Source organism: Pogonomyrmex barbatus, unplaced genomic scaffold, assembly GCF_055798465.1.
Source record: "Pogonomyrmex barbatus isolate J1 unplaced genomic scaffold, ASM5579846v1 scaffold2, whole genome shotgun sequence".
In the NCBI taxonomy this organism is placed as follows: domain Eukaryota; kingdom Metazoa; phylum Arthropoda; class Insecta; order Hymenoptera; family Formicidae; genus Pogonomyrmex; species Pogonomyrmex barbatus.
The window spans coordinates 24,210,691-24,223,786 of record NW_028297116.1 but is presented as its reverse complement, the minus strand read 5'-3'; the positions used below and the strand labels follow the sequence as shown (position 1 = coordinate 24,223,786).

The 13,096-nt window shown below is 27.0% G+C and overlaps 1 pseudogene; it reads left to right on the top strand.

Moving 5' to 3' along the window:
• Window positions 1-4,950: 4,950 nt before the first annotated feature.
• LOC148936805 (uncharacterized) lies at window positions 4,951-7,708 on the top strand (annotated as a pseudogene).
• Window positions 7,709-13,096: the final 5,388 nt, after the last annotated feature.

Genomic DNA, 13,096 nt, shown 5'->3' with positions numbered 1-13,096 from the left:
CTGGCTATTATACATATATTTAATAGTATGTAACATAGTTACAATTTTATATATATATATATATATAGTTAGGCTATAAACTTTAAATTGTAATAGTTATACTTTAATTAATTATAGTTAGTAATAATTATACTTTAATATATATATATATATATGTAAAGATAATTTGTCATTCAAAAATGACACAACAATATGAGAAAAAATTTAGCAATCGTTTTTTGTCTACATTTTTTTATTACTCTACTCAGATTTTTATTATTAGCAATATATTAACATTAAAGTATAATTATTACAATTTAAAGTTTGTTGGATTATAACCATCACGGAAAGGAAGTTTTAACGAAAATAAAGCAAAATAGATGCTATACATATTGTAATAATTATATTTACTTAATATCTTTGAATTATCTGATACATTATATAATCAGTATATAACATATTAAGCGCTGTTTAAAATATTTAGATCTAATAAAAATATTTAGACTTACTTACTATATTTCTTCCATTTTAGTATTTTCAGATGTGTATTTTAAAATTTCTGCTATCTGCTATTTCTTGCATCTCTCTGATCAATTCTTTCTTCTATTTTCTTCACTCTTTCCTCTATTAACTTTTTAGCTTTTGTATATTGTTAAAGTCATAGTTGTTACAGATTCATTAATATGGCCACTAAAATATACGGTTCTCTGATCAGATAAATTATTTGTTTCATTTGATGAATTATCCAGTGTTTTTTCAATTAGATGGTTATGTAAAAATTTTCCATATTCTTCAGCTGCTGCTCTTTTTTTAGATTGCTTTTGTATCTACATACATGTAAAAAAAAATTATAAAATATATTTTGAAGAATGTATAAAAAATATGAGTACGGTTCTAAAGTTATATTTACTGTTTTCTCTCGGTATGCTAAAATTGAAGAATATGGCTTTTGCTGCTTTTCTACTTCATCTTAAGAAGTATTATTAGGTTTCCTCATTTATATCTGAAGCCACATAGGCCAACTAATTCTTTTCTTGTTATTATTTAATTCTTTGAGATTTCCTATAATATAGAAAACATAAAAAACAATTATGTTATATTTATAAAGATGTTACGAAAATACCTGCTTTTACTGTGCGGGGAAAATAAAATAAATATCATTTCTTATACACATTGTGTACTATCAATACATGTAGTGTAGCTGTCTTACGAATAACTGCAACATCACGCGTTTTCCCAATTTAAATTTTAATTTCAACTTTTTATATATTTCCATGATGTAATTTTAACTAGCAACTAGATTTCTTGCTTTAAAAAGAAATGGTGTTTATTTTACTTTTTCCAAGTAAAAACAAGCATAACACTCTCCTTTTATAAATGTCATAGAAAATTTGTAATAGAACATTCCTTTATAAACATCATAATATTTCTTATAAATTTGTTTTAAAAATGATTTTGTAAATCTTAAACTTGCAAGCCTGCCAAGGCGTAGTATCTCTGTTCTTTTCCTTCCTTATCATAGCTGTTTTCACAGAATAAAGAAGATTGGAGCTAAAATTTTTATAGTTTTGAGGAGTAAACTGATTGCCCTCTCAAGTTTTTATTTTATGTACAGAAACATTCTCAATATTGTCATTATGATACTTAACCATTGCATACCATTCTTTAAATGTGTTAAATTCCGTAGATTCCATTGTTTAATAAAATATAAGACATAAACTTTGTTATTAAAACACGAATCGTTTTCTCATACAATGAAAAGGTTCTTCTCGCCACTTGATACACAATGCATGTACAGGGTGTACATGCATTGTGTATAGGGCATGTACAGGTTCCTTTATTCACTCCGAGTACTCATGCTATGACGTAAGTGTACTGCGGCTATCGTTCCGTTTTAGTTTCGTACTTTCTAACTGCTTCAAAATTATAAAACGGAACGCAGTTGCAGTACGTTTTCAAGCTCCAATTGAAAATGACTAGTATATGTAATATTTAAAAAAATATAATTTTATTATATACGAGGGTAGTCTGAAAAGTTTTGAGCCTTAACATGAAGATGACGTTACTCGTCAAAACCATTCTAATATTACACTAGTATATACTTTGAAAGACTTTTGTGAAAATTTCAGTCATTTTGGACGCAGTTGTTGTTTGACAGTCGTTTGTATCAGTCGATGTCAGTGTTTTTGTAAAAATGGAAAAAATTATATCGTGCCGTGATTAAATTTTTACATTGAAAGGCAATACGCCTGCGCAAATTAAAATCGAGACGCTGTTTACGGGGACTCTGCCCCATCATTTGCCACCATAAAAAGATGAGCAGCTGAATTTAAACATGGTCGTACCAGCTTGGCTGATGACGAGCATTCGGGACGGCCAAAAACTGCGACCACCGCTAATAACATCGAAAATGTTCACCAAATAGTACTGACGACCGTCGAATCAAGATTAGAGAGATAGCAGAGGCTATGGGCATATCGAAAGAACGCGTTTGTCATATATTGACCGAAGAATTGGATATGCGCAAGCTATCCGCGCGTTGGGTGTCGCGCTTACTCACTTTGGACCAAAAACGAATTTGAATGAACATTTCCAAGGTCCTGTTGGAGTTCAAGCGAAACGAGTCAGATTTTTTGCGTCGACTCATAATATAATAACTGTAGATGAAACTTGGATCCATCACTACATTCCAGAGACAAAAGAACAGTCAAAACAGTGCAAAGGGTGAACCTGCTCCGAAAAAGATGAAGACAGTTCCATCAGCTGGGAAGGTAATGGCGACTGTTTTTTGGGATAGTCACGGAATTGTGTCGACTATCTTGAAAAAGATAAAACAATAACGGGAGCGTATCGTTACGCATCATTACTTGATAAGCTGAAAGCAGAAATTGCAAAAAACGGCCGCATTTGAAGTAGAAGAAAGTGCTGTTCCATCAAGATAACGCACCTGCTCACACTTCGGCGGTCGCCATGGCCCAAATTCACGAACTGCATTTCGAATTGGTTGACTACCCACCGTATTCACCAGCTCTGGTCCCCAGCGACTTTTTCCTGTTTCCTAAGCTTAAAGTTTCGCTTGGAAGACAGAGGTTTTCATCGAACGAGGAGGTCATCGCATACGTAAACGCCTATTTTGCGGAGTAAGACGCCAACTACTATTTGGAGGGGTTAAAGAGGTTAGAGTACTGATGGGAAAAGTGTATCGACTTAAAAGGAGATTATGTTGAAAAATAAAACTATATTTGACCGAAAAAATGCTTGTTTCTATGTTAGGCTTAAAACTTTTCAGACTACCCTCGTATATTAAATATAATATATATAAAATAATTAATAATAATAAAAAATAAATAATAATTTTAAAAATAATAATAATATTAATATTAATAATAACAATAATAAAAAATAATAATAATAAATAATTTCATAATATTATATAATATCATAATAATTTCATTATATTATATTATTTCATATTATACGCTTTATTTTCAGCATCAATCAAGATTATTTCTTCATGGAAGCAGCCATCTTTGTGCTCTAACTTTATTTTGCTGGTTGCAGTAGCCGCAACAGGAAGTACGTCAAAATCAATGACGTCATAGAATTCAAGGCAGTACTTTCGGAATGCACTACTCTCTATATCGAAACGCTATTTGTAGTACTGATAGTACTCAGAATAAAGGAATGCACCTATAAATACAGCTTAGCAGGTACTAACATGTACGACGTAAATGTCTGAACGACAAGATTCGTTCGTAAACAGAAGGGATGCGCACAGTCGCCTGCTTACCGAACGATTGAAGGTGATTGATTCAATTTACAGATAAGAACTAATCATATTCAATTGCTCGATGACAAGTTGCTGTGATCGTCTTCAACAAATGTTTTTTTGTTACTATTGCGTATCTTTTATCACAGATAACATATTGTTTATCTAGTGTTAATGTTGTGCACATGTGTTTCTTGATCTTTCTTAAATTACTATTTACTAGTTCTATTTATGTTTAGTTTATATATACATACATATATATATATATATATATTTAATTTGCTGCTTAATTTTAATTATGAAATATAAACAATATGTCTTTAAAGAAATTCCTATTCTTCGTTCCACTAAATATCGACAAAGAAAAAAACAAGCAATCTGCGTTAATAAAGATATTATACAGTTATTATATTTAAATTTTTATTTTAGAAACGATTAATCGTAATAGTTTTTTTATATATAATATCTATATTAGAATATCTAATATTTATATTTTTATAAATCTTTTTTCTTTCCAGAGAGATGATAATATAGATATGATTTTATCAAATAAAAATGAAACATTCTTCAGAAGCAGAAACGATTCTTCAGAAACTTCTGTTTCTGAATTAGTGAACTTAATAGATAAGGTAATAATTTAATATAGATAAATAATTTAATATAGATAAATTCATTAGGGTGAGCGATTTTTTTTATCCCCTGTTGTACATATATTTTCAGAAAAGCCATAAAAAGTGCTAAATTTTATTAACAAACGGAAATTTTTAAATAATATCTACTGCTAAAAAATCGAAAAACTTGTTTTTTTCATTTTTCAATTAACAGTTCAATCAGTTTATTATGATTCATAGCAACTGTTTTTAATGAAAAAACGAGTTTTTTACTTTTGTAACATTAAGGGATTGATATTTATTTAAAAATTTTCGCTTATCATCAAAATTCGTCATTTTTTATGCCTTTTCCAAAAATACACACACGAGTAAAAAAAAATCGCTTCACTCTAATGAACATACATAATACTTTAGAATTCTGTATGAAAAATAATAAATTTTTTCTTTTGTTTTCATTCATGAAGAGAGAGAGAGAGAGAGAGAGAGAGAGAGAGAGAGAGAGAGAGAATTTCATATATTTTATGACAAACAACTTTATTGTTATAATATTATTTAAATTTATTTGTACTTAAGATTTTTCAAATATCTCGATTCGACAAATTCTAAAATAGAGACGTAACAATTCTAAAGAAGATCAAACAGAAATTTTGAAGAATAACTTACAAGTTTCTTTACTTTCTAACATAATTGAGTCACCTTCTTATCAATGATCTTCTTGTATTAATGAAGAAAATTTTTGAAAAGAAAAATGAAATGAAAGATATACTATATGTACAAGTACTCATGTACAAAGACAACTGTAAATGATGTTATACTTATGTGCCTGGTTTTAGAATTAAGGTATAATTTGTCATGGGGAACACAAGTAGATATTTTAAAAATGATAAACGCAATATATGGTGAAGAAAGGATTCCAAAAATTAAATATATGTACTTTAATTACATAGACCGATCGGGTGATGATTTTAAATATCACATTTATTGTCCAGAATATGAAAAATATTTTGGAAATAAGGATGACTTACCAGAAACTATCAACTGCAACTGTGGGCATATTATCAATACTTTTTTCTCAAATTATTTTTTGTCTGTAGACTTGGAATCTCAATATAAGAAACTTTTTAATAATAAAGTATTGTGGATTCTCTTCTATTATATAGATTTAATTACTCAGGAAATGATGACACAGTCTTACATGATATTTATAATGAAGTAGAGTATAAAAAACACTTTGATGATGGAAATATTCTTTCATTCATTTAATACATATGATATTTCTATAGATATAGCTTCTGGTAAAATAATGTGGCCTATTTATATAACAATAAACAAATTGCCACTGAAAAAAAGAGCTGAACATATTTTACTTGCTGGATTATATGTTGGAACAAAAGATCCCAATCAGAATATTTTTTTACAGCCTTCGTTGAACAAGCTAATAAACTCTCTGTTCATGGCTTTCATTGGAATCATAACGGAAAAGCTATAGTGAGCAAAGTAATTCCTTTGTGCAATTGTTGATTCTGTTGCTCGATTTCAAATGTTGAACATATCTGGTATTAATGCTTATTACGCATGCACGTTTTACTATCAAAAAACTAAATACACAGTAAAAGGATAGAGATTTCCTCCATGCACATATAAAGCACCTGAGCGAAACAACAGAATCTACTATTAGAGATATAAAAGAAACATATGAAAAACGGAACATAATAACGAACGAACATAATATAAGAAAGAGATATGTACACGGCATAAAAGACCAACAGTGTTTAGTTATTGTTACAATTAAATTCTTTTGATTGCTGGATTTGTCCCAGATTACATGCACTGTATTCTCTTAGGTGTTATTCGATTGCACATGGAGTTGCTTTTTAATTCCACTCATAAAAGATTCTGGAAAAATATGAATGATGAAATAGCTACTAAGCATTTAATATCTGCTATTGATGAACAGTTGACTAACATATGTGCCTTATCTTCTATTACTCGATCTGTTCGCTCTTTCTCTCTCACAGATGAATATTTGGAAAGCTTCTGAATGGAGATCTTAGCTAATATTTTATTGTATACCATGCTTGAAACATTTTTTAAAGAAAAAATATTTAAGGCATCTTGCTATGCTTATTCAAAGCTACAAATCTCTTACAGAGATCTGTTACAAAAGAGAATGTCATTGAGACACATAAATTATTATTGGATTATGTGTATTTAACAAGTATTTTGACGTTACATCATGGTATTGAACGTGCATCTTCTAACCCATATTGCACAAAGTATTTTAAATTGGGATTCTCTTTGGACTCATAATGCTTTCATATATGAAGGACAGAATCGTCATTTGCTACAATTATTGCAAAGTCCAAGTCAACTTTTAAAGCAACTAGTTCGTAAATTCTTGATATTTAATGATTTATCAATTTTGTGTAATAACTTAGCATCAACCAAGTCAACAATCAAGTTTTGTGAAAATGTTTTACAAAGTAAAATAGAACATTTTATTACATACGGGAATGTAATTTTATTAGGTAAAAAGGAAATATGTGTTTCACCTGAAGAATTCTTATCTGATGAAGAATATGATTATATCAAAGAATATAATTTTCATTTAAAGAATTGTACATTATTTAAAAGATTATTACATAATAATGTAAGATATTTTACTGAAGATTCATTTAATAAAAAAACATAATGACTCATATATTTTGACTCGTGATGAAATGTTTGTTATTATTAAAAAAATTTTATATGTGTCTAACTCAAAAATATTTTTTTTAATACAAGAAGTTTTTGTTGAGAAAAAAAACCATTATTATCTTATAAAGATTTTAAGTTTATTCAAATTAAACGACTTCCGTATCAGTACGCAACATACCGCGAATCATCTCATTTTCATACTGATTATACTGTGATTATCTGTAATGTACTGAGATCCACGCTAGAATATCACTAACAATATCATTCGATTTTCTTTCGCGCGCGTATATTCTCAGGATTTACGTAGCGGTACATATGCTTTTTCATCGCATGCGTATATTCTCAGGTTATACTCAAAGATACGGAAATGATGATTACACGACAATTTCCATAAAAAAAGAGGAGATAATATTGGTAATAACAAAAATCCTTAGACAACACAATTTAATTTCTGTGGATTAGTGATACTATGTAAGTAGTACTATCTATTAGTTGCGGAAGTCTTTTTGACATGTGCGTATATGGATATCCCGTATGGAAAGGAACTATTGAGAACTATTGAGAAATATAACTATTCAGAAAACTATTGAAATTTTGTGTAGTATTATGGAACATTACTATTGGAAACATGAATAGTTTACTATTGGAATAGTTATTATATAAATAGTTATAAGCATTTACTATTCATTACTATTAGAATTATAAATAGTTTACTATTAGAACGAATAGTAATTATAGTAATTATAGGCCTTACTATTTTTTATTAAAATCATGAGTAGTTTGCTATTCTATTGGAACAAATACAAGTTACTAATTCGCGATTTTCGTGAAAAATCATGGAAATCTGATATTAGTATTCAATGATATGCCAGTTATTCTGGATAGTACGCGGATACCTTGATTAGTAATCTTTTTATTGTATTTTTTTAAATAACGTTATGATGTATGTACAGGATGTCTTATTTTAAATGATGGATTGAGATTTTTCGAAAATTGAAGAAAAGCGGAAAAACATTTGAAATAAAAGATATACGTTTTGAAAGGAGATAAATAATGGTAAAATTAATTTTCGAAAAAAATCAATAAATGATTTCTCCGATTATTCTGCATATAAAAGTATTAAGATAAAATTGTTAAAAAATTAATAACTTTATACTTTACTCTTGCACATTTCAACATAAAATGTAAAATATCTCAAACTTTCAGTCTTTGCTATTATATCTTAATATTTTTATGCATAAAATAAGATAAATAAATTGCATAGAAAACATATAATTGTTTTAAAAAAGAATTATGCAATTCGTAATATGCAATTACATGTTTTAAAAAGCAATAGCATTTTCCTTACACCTCCGTATGGAAAAGAATTATTGAAAACAATTGAGAACTATTCAGATTTCTATAGTTATTATTCAATTTCTGTAGTAACTTGAATAGTAACTATTGGCAATTACATACATGAATAGCTATTCAATTACTATTCATACACGTAGTCGCCAATAGTTACTTTTCAGATCTATTCGCCAATAGTCGCAGTTACTATTCATGCATGTAATCGCCAATAGTTATTATTACTCAAGTTACTACAGAAATTGAATGGTAACTATAGAAATCTGAATAGTTCTCAGTAATTCCTTTCCATACGGGATGTCATATGACATGCATATATAAAATAATAATAGTATTTTCTAAAATAAAATGTTTTCGAAAAAAAGAATCGAAAAAACAATCGGTCCAACACATCTATAATCATATAGTTTTTGACAATTTTATCTTAATACTTTTATATGCAGAATAATCGGAGAAATCATGTATTGATTTTTTTCGAAAATTAATTTTACCATTATTTATCTCCTTTCAAAACGTATATCTTTTATTTCAAACGTTTTTCCGTTTTTCTTCAATAATTTTCGAAAAATCTCAATGTGTATATATAAATAAAATTAATTTAAAATTTTAATTTTATAAAATTAATTTTCGAAAAAAATCAATACATGGTAAAATTAATTTTCGAAAAAAATACATGATTTCTCCAATTATTCTGCATATAAAAATATTAAGATAAAATTGTCAAAAACTATATGACTATAGATATGTTGGACCGATTCTTTTTTCGATTCTTTTTTTCGAAAACATTTTATTTTAGAAAATACTTTATTATAATAAAAAATACTTTATTATTATTTTATATATGCATGTCATACGCACATGTCAAAAAGGCTTCCGCAACTAACAGATTATTACTTACACAATATCACCAATCCACAGAAATTAAATTGTGTTGTCTAAGGATTTTTGTTACTACCAACATTATCCCCTCTTTTATATGAAAATTGTCGTGTAATCGAAATGATACGTACGCCTTTCTATCGCGCGCGTATATTCTATAACGTCAAATTTATGCACCCCTTTTCTTATTTATATAAAAGAAAGAATTTTATACAAACATTTCCATTTACAAAAGTCTTTTTAATAATAAATTTCATATCGGTACAAAAGATGTGATATGAAGAACTGGCGCCAACTTGTAATTTGATAAGATAAAAAAACTTTATTGAAATACATTTTCTTTTGTAGTTCATTTTTATTTGAAAAGTCATTTCATTATTTCTATAAAAAACATGATATCAAAAATTGGCACAAACTTTTAATTATATAAAGTAAAAAAAAAACTTTGCAAAGATGAAAAAAGATGTTATCAATCCAAAATTAATGTCAATTTGTAGTTGTCAAAAAAATTTTATTGAATTATTGTACTTGTGTTTATATAAAAATACAATATAAAAGAAAATCTGATGTGTAAGAAAAAAAACGACGTACAAAAACTTGGCACGCCCGGGTCGCATTAAAACACGTACATACATACTTATTGTATTATATTGCACTCTTATTGTTTATCTTTTTACATTAATAATGTATATATTATTTTTCAAATTAATTGTAAATAAATTTTTTATATAATTTTTATTTATATATTTTTCTTTAACATTATATGTAAATATATAATATTAAAAAAAATTTATTAATAAATATTAAAACACGCGTTTATACTGGATAACATTCTAATAAAATAAATTCTTAAATTTCTGCATTATTTATGTAAAAAATGTTTCATTAATTAATAATTAATTATATATTTCACTAATTTTATTTAGTTAATATTAAAAAAGAAATAAGTTTAAAAATAAAAAATTTTAAAATATATTAAATTTTAATTCAAACTGTTTTCTATTTGTCTGCCACATAATTCAGTGTTATAAAAAGTAGTTTTAATGCGACCCGGGCGTGCTAAGTTTTTGTACGTCGTTTTTTTCTTATACATCAGATTTTCTTTTATATTGTATTTTTATATAAACACAAGTACAATAATTCAATAAAATTTTTTTGGCAACTACAAATTGACATTAATTTTGGATTGATAACATCTTTTTTTACCTTTGCAAAGTTTCTTTTTTATTTAATTAAAAATGTTTAATTAAAAGTTTGTGCCAATTTTTTATATCATGTTTTTTATAGAAATAATGAAACGACTTTTCAAATAAAACTGAACTATAAAAAAAATGTATTTCAATGTAAAGTTCTTTTTAGTTTATTAAATTAGAAGTTGGCGCCAGTTCTTTCCCAGTAAACATTAAGACGTCTTAAAGACGACTAAGAGACGTCCTAATGGCTTTTCGGATGTCCGAAAAGGTGTATAGAAAGACGTCTAAAAGACGACTAAAAAACGTCTTATGTCCTGATTTTAGACGTCTTATTAAATGTCTTTTGAAAAGTTGTCTTATAAGACAACTTTTAGACATACTTTATGACATTTTCTAGACGTTTTCCTAATGGACAATATTTTATTTGTAATTTTATTGACAATAAATTTAACACGTTTAAAATAAAAAAGAATTTTAGTTTATTTCATAAACAATATCTACGTCGCATTGCATATAATCTAATATAGTCACATATAGTCGTATACAGAATATAAAGATTACAATAAAATATTTTACAAAGTTTATAGGTATGTGAGCATAGTTTATGAAAGTATATTATTACAAAAAATCGAACGAAAGCCAAACCTAAATATATTACAAAGAATCGAAGCTAAATATATTACGAAATATCGAAAAATCAAATTTATCAATTCACGTTATTCAACACAAAAAAATGCATGTCATAAGTCTTAGATTTAGTCATACAATATACACAATTTACTACAATTTCTAACGATAAAATATTTTAATTTTTAATTCTTTTGGACAAGTTTATCTAACACTTATTGTATGTATAAAAACATTAATCGATTGATTTATTTATTACAAAGAACCGGATGTAAATAATTTATTACAAAGAACAAAACGTTTATAATTTCTGTAAGTTCGGAGGTAATATTAGAGACTTTATCGAGGATAGGCTGCGCAAATTTGAAAATAAGCAGCGGAGGCGTGAAAGACTGCGCATTTGAATGATGTAGAATGAAAAAATTCCATAAATCGATGCATGTGTCTAATATTCAAGATTCATACCACAAGTTCGCACTAATTAATATATTTATATGACGTTAATTCAAATTGCTGTCAAATTAACATTGATAATGAATTGATAATGAATGAACGATCTTCTCTCTTATAATTGACTCCTTAATTTATGTAGAGCGCGACGATTGAGTTGACAATTGTGTTAACCATAAAAATGCACAGTCAGTTACATTTTCATTATTTTGTCAAATTATTTAAAATTTTCGTGAGTCTTATTAATTATGAACATTTACCATTCGCATATGACCGATTTAGAGGAATTAATTCCATTTGAAATTATATTTAATTAATTATAATGTATTCCTATATAAATGCTGCCATTATTTCATAAAATTTATGTTTACTATTTTATTATATTTCAATAGATAAGACAATAATCAAATAATTTTCGCTTAAAAATTTGATTTGTGATTATACTTTTTTTCGTTACAATTTTATTATATCTCAATTATATATTAATTAGATCTTCATACATCAAATCATTATGAATTGAAGCGATTTTATGAAATAAAAAAAGAAATATTATGTCTATTTTCGATAATGTTTTTCTTAGAAAATGAATAATAACTCAACAATAATCATAAATCATAAATCATAAATCTGTAGAAAGAATAGATGAAATGTGAAAAATCCATATAATGGTCCATTACTACGTTACTTATTTTTAAAATGATTACTTCTCGTATTGCGTATATAACTTATGATTCGACAAATAGTCTCTCTCGCGTTTCGCGCGCGACAATTTGAAAAAGTTATTTACGGTTCATAGATTTTTTTAACATAACAAAAAGCGAATTGCAATATATAGAATATAAATCATATAAAAATATATCACCCATATACGAAATATTACACAATAAAGTAGAATTCTCGACCGTGTGCGTGTTTCTTCGTGGGTATTCTTTTTGTTTGCACACAAATAATTTTGCAAGATCAACCGCGCCATGGCAATTTTGCTCGGTAATGTTCTGTTTAATGGCCTAACAATAGACATCAAATCGATCAGAGCATCCATTGTTTATGCGTTACGTCATGCAACATTGATCGCTTCCTGAATATAATTGCATGATGTCAATTGTTGATTAACCGCTTTCTTTCACAAGTCTCGTAATTCTTGTTTTGATCTACGTTCATCAAAATTGTTCATCTTTAAATAAATACTGAATAATTTTTATAAACATATATCAAAAAAAGTTGACATGCTAAAAGTGATTTACGATTTTACATTGATTACATTGACTTATATTGATATTGATATTGATTTTACATTACATCACAAAACATATGCATGAAGCTTTTTATCAAACATGCGATACGTATGTTAATTATTTTTATCTTATTTTTTATTTTACAGATAACTAGATCATCAAGGAGCAATTTCACGATTTATGATTAGAAATTTATCTATATACTATTTTGTTCTAAAAAGTGAAAAATATTCACACAATATAACATAAATATATACAAAAATGTATCATATTAATTACCTATATGTTTAATATAATATTTTTGTT